Raw genomic sequence first — 5,121 nt, 5'->3', positions numbered from 1 at the left:
CTTAATCTTCTTATCATGCAAATTCAGGGAAGCTAATAATTTGTACTCCCTTTAAGGCTAATGTAATGCAATACGCTGGGGTGTAAATCGCTTTGCTTCGTGTGTGTGTGTGTGTGTGTGTGTGTGTGTGTGTGTGTGTGTGTGTGTGTGTGGCATTTTTCGTACATTTGTAGGTTCAACATAAACTGCAACAAAGAAACTAACTGTAGGTTGGAGGTATTTTTGAATGACTTAAGGGAATGCTTTAAAACTGCTCCTTCCGTCCTAATTTCCACGTAAGCTTAACACATAGCAGTCATGTGTCCTACTTTTATATCCTGATGGCCTGCTTGTGTCATTACCCTCAGCTGCCTTAGTCCTTATAAAACCAAGATCAACAATCACCACCACACGTCTTGCTTACATCATCATCCCTCACAGTCACTGCTACAAAATGGGTCGAGTCAGTTTTCACCATCAGGTCTTTGAGAATGTGGGACGGAGTTGAAAAATGTCTGCATGATCTCCTGCACATTGTAAGGCACTTGACGCCTGATTGTAGGATTTAAGTCTCATCTATACTTGTTCAGTTTCTTTCAGGATACACGTAATGTTTGACTGTTGTGATGTCTGATTATTAGTCAGTCTTAGGATGTGGAGGCCGCTTGTGCTTATTTGTATGGCATTTGTCTCCCTGCCTGTCTATCTCAGTGCTGGGTGTGTGCGTGTGTATGCGCCTGCTACCGTGGTTTGTACGTGGGTCGTGGTGTGTGTGGTTGTGGTGTGGGTGTTGGTTTGGTTATGTGAGGCAGCTTATAATTGTAATAGATCGCTGTCATCATCACTGATACACTGCCACCATCACTGGCAAAGGGTATAAATGCGACCCTGGCCGTGCCTCTCGTGATTCTTGCTGATGGTCTTTCTTCTGTCTATGTCTTCATCTCATCTTTCTCCCTCTCTCCTCTTTCTTCCATGTCAGCATTCCTTCTTTCATTCTCCCCCACCCTCTTTTCATTCTCTCCCACTCTCCTTCAATGCAATGTATCAATTTTTTCTTCCTTTTTCTCTCTTCATTCTCTCCATGGTCTTCAGGCATCTCTTAGTCTAGCGGTTATAATTCCCCACTTGTAGTGACGCCCCCGCCGTGTGCATGAATTAGGACTTTTAGGAGATGACTGGAGGTTTTTAGGGTATTTAATGCTACTGATGACCAGACTAGGCATCCCCTTTAACTGTACTGGACTCTGGAGGTTTCTTTTTTTTCTTGATTTTCTTTTCATAATTTTTCTCTACAGATCCGCCGGTCAGCCAGTCTGTCAATTGCATACTTTTTACTATTCTCTTGTATTCATGCATAAAATAGTCCCTTTCTTAGTATACACGACTTATTACAGTGTTCTCACAGCTTATTATGTCGAGAACGAGTGAAGAGGAGAGGTTGAGGGTGAAATGTGGGAGAGGGAGGGATGAGCAAGAAGGTCAAATGAGAGGAAAAGGTGTGAGAAGGGAGTGAGTGAAAAGAGACTTGAAGGCGAGGGTTTTGACTTAACTGGAAGGAAATTGAACTTTTCCTTTGAAAACTTGTTGATTGATAACACATAATATCAATGTCTCTATACAATTACCTTCTGATGTTTTATTATGTGTTTCTTCTTCATGTCCTTTCCTTCTGCACTCCTAAATTCAGTCCTTCATGACTTCCTCCCTTTCATTTTCAAAAACTTTTAAGCCCACTCTTCACTGCATATTTTTCTTGTTAACTCTATCTATCTATCTATATACCTATATACCTATATACCTATATACCTAGGCTGCTTCCCCCTACCTCTTGTTAACACCTTCACAAAAGCGGGACGTAATTTTTTGTATCCGTTTTCTCTTACTCTATCTTCTTGAAAGTTGAATACCTTATGTATTGTAGATAATTAACCCATATTCAAGAATGGTGTTGAACTCTTTTTGCTGTTGATCTCTTTTCTGTCTTTTTATGTAGAATCCATCTCAGTTGTTGACCCTTCTTGTCTGCTCTCCATTTCCTGTTCCACAACCATCTCGTCCTTAAATGTCCTTTCCCTCCCCCTTTCACAAATGTTTCAACTCAGTCTCCTCTGTTGACTTCCGTGTTTCTACCTTGTTGAAATTCGGTCTAGTCCCGTGGTGTTGACTGAGGTGGACCAAATAAGGACGGCGGGAGTTCTTAAGTGCTCCCAAACCTTCACTCACGGCACTTACTGACCCGGAAAAGGTGCATTGAGTTTTACGTTCAGTTTAAAGTAAATCGAAATTCTTGTGGTGATGCATTAGGGTAGGTATGAGCTAGTGGCTTGGTTAGTGGGGGTTGGTGAATGAGGGATAGACAGGAAGACAGTAAAAGTTGCAGAGGCGGATACAGACAGATAAGAGACAGATAAAGACATGTTTTAGCCCGGGGACACGCATAGGTAGGTAAACATTAAGTAAACAGAGATATGATAGACAGAGTGTTATATACGCAAATATCCAGAGATGCAGGGACGCTGGTAAAGTTACAAATATACAGAAGCAGAAACACAGGTAATCTAACACAGCATCAGAGCCATAGCGATAGACAACGATATATATCTAGGTTAATATTGAGAGATAAGTGTGAATGATAGATACGGTTAAACAGACGCTTTGCAGGATGAAGCTTAGACACTGACAGAAAGCAGAGTCATTGATAAAACAGAAAGAAACGGAGACATTTTAAGAAATCCATCCATTACCCTTGCTTGCTATCCTGTTCTTAATCTGCAGTGATAGTAAGGTCGGACCACCAGATAGGAGTCGTAAAGTCTGTGGAGTGTGTAACTGCATCACTCTCCCCGGGTGTCTGTGGAGGGATTACCAGTGTAAGATTATACATGGATCTCCTAATATACTATAGGCCCGGGGTTCCTTTTGTAATAGTAATAAATGGAACAAAGGGATCATAATTTGATGCTGAAAATGAACTCCCTTTTTGAGAATGGACCCCCTGTGTACCATATTAGACATACACATAGCTAAAACAGTATCGCCACCCCCACCCAGAGTTTGATGCAGTTCACCCTCCCTCATACACTCCATCTGGTGTGTGTGTGTGTGTGTGTGTGTGTGTGTGTGTGTGATTCTTATTCTTAAACTTTCTTTTCCTTTAATTTCGTCCGCCACTGCACGCTACGTGACGCTGTTTACCTGTTTGCCCAGTGATCCATCTCATCAAGTAGGAACTGGAAGAAAATAGCCCTGACATTAGCCAGTGTTTTATTACCACTGGCTAATGTCTAGGTTTATTCTTCCTGGTCATTTCTCCTCCTTTATTCCTTATTGATTTGTCGTGTGTGAGTGTTTTTCGTCAGACTATATTCTTGTCACCCATTCCCTCCCGTTAAATGATTCTCTCTGTCTCTCTCTCTCTCTGTCTCTCTCTCTCTCTGTCTGTCTCTCTCTCTCTCTCTCTCTCTCTCTCTCTCTCTCTCTCTCTCTCTCTCTCTCTCTCTCTCTCTCTCTCTCTCTCTCTCTCTCTCTCTCTCTCTCTCTCTCTCTCTCTCTCATATACCTCCCTCCTATCTGTCCATTTTCCCCCTTCCCTCCAGTTTACATCTTCCACATTCCTATCGTCTGCCCACACTGACCTACTCCCCACTTCCACCCAGTTCTGTGGTGTACAGGTTCTGTGTCATTTGTGCGAACGCTGTTCCGTCCTCGTATTTGTACACACACACACACACACACACACACACACACACACACACACACACACACACACACACACACACACACACAGGCATGCGCGCGCGCGCCTGTAATTCATTTCACTAATTTTATCGGCCTGGTCTTAGTAGGGTCGACTTGTGAGGCAACTGAGAGAACCCTTTTTTTTTTTTTTTTTTTTTTTTAAATTCCATGACGACCAGACCTTTCGACAAATCCTTCACCCAGCATTGTACGCATATTCTTTGGCAGTGTTGTTTGTGTTTAAATTCGTGGGTCAAACTCCACTGCCATCTATTCAATGGTGTTTTTGGCCATGGAGTCTTATTTTCCTTCAAGTCTAATTAGTGTCTTATTTTGCTTAAAGCCTAATTAGTGTCTTATATTGCCTAAAGCCTAATTAGTGTCTTATTTTGCTTAAAGCCTAATTAGTGTCTTATATTGCCTAAAGCCTAATTAGTGTCTTATTTTGCTTAAAGCTTAATTAGTGTCTTATTTTGCTTAAAGCCTAATTAGTGTCTTGTTTTGCTTAAAGCCTAATTAGTGTATTATTTTGCTTAAAGCCTAATTAGTGTTTATTTTGCTTAAAGCCTAATTAGTGGCTACCTTGGAAGACCAGCTTGACATTGAGTGTACTTGCCCAGACCTGAACTCAAGGAAAAATATTGCCTGATTGCTAAACTCGAGGGCTGAAGTTTACTGCACCTGGCTTGATGCTGATTTTGTTTCTTATCTTTTAGTTGTTATAACCCTACCTGCCTTTGTCACCCTAGAGGGACTTTGATTAAATTTACTCGGCCTTGGAGTTCAGAGTGAAAGAAGTCCATACACTAGAGTTTGTTTTATAAGTCTATCGATACTTGGTTACGGGCTGGCCACTGGACGGACACTGGCCGTGCTGGGGTATTTGTGACACTGCCGAAAGTAGGCACGGGAAGGAAAGGAGGGTTGTTGATGTTAAGGGAGAGAGAGAGAGAGAGAGTTTGTTACACTTTCTTACTTCCATGGTATATAATCTTCCACTCCTTAATATTTTCCTAGTCATTTTCCAGGTAAGCGTTTGTAATATTTAGAGAAAAAAAGATAAATTGAAAGGAGGAGAAGAGGAAGATACAGGATGAGAGGAAGACAAGAAGAGAGGAGAAGAGAAGAATGAGAGGGGGAGGAGAGTGAAGAGAGAATGAGAGGGGGAGGAGAGTAAAGAGTGTGAAGAGAGAATGCGATAAGGTAAGATACAGTATATTTAACCCGTCACGTCCCGAGCTATTTCGCACCTCTGACACCCCCCAATCCCAAGGTATTTTCGATTTTTTTTTTTTTTTTTTTTTTTGGCTAAAACCTCCGCTTTTGGTGAGAAACATCGAAAATTCATAGAGAAATCGCACCCCTGAGGTTTAAAATACTCGATCCAGGTAGCAGTACCTC

The sequence above is a fragment of the Coenobita brevimanus genome, unplaced genomic scaffold (assembly GCF_032717465.1).
Source record: "Coenobita brevimanus isolate Jiangsu-jjx unplaced genomic scaffold, ASM3271746v2 jjx.HiC_scaffold_119, whole genome shotgun sequence".
NCBI classification, from domain to species: domain Eukaryota; kingdom Metazoa; phylum Arthropoda; class Malacostraca; order Decapoda; family Coenobitidae; genus Coenobita; species Coenobita brevimanus.
Note: the sequence above shows the minus strand (reverse complement) of the source record.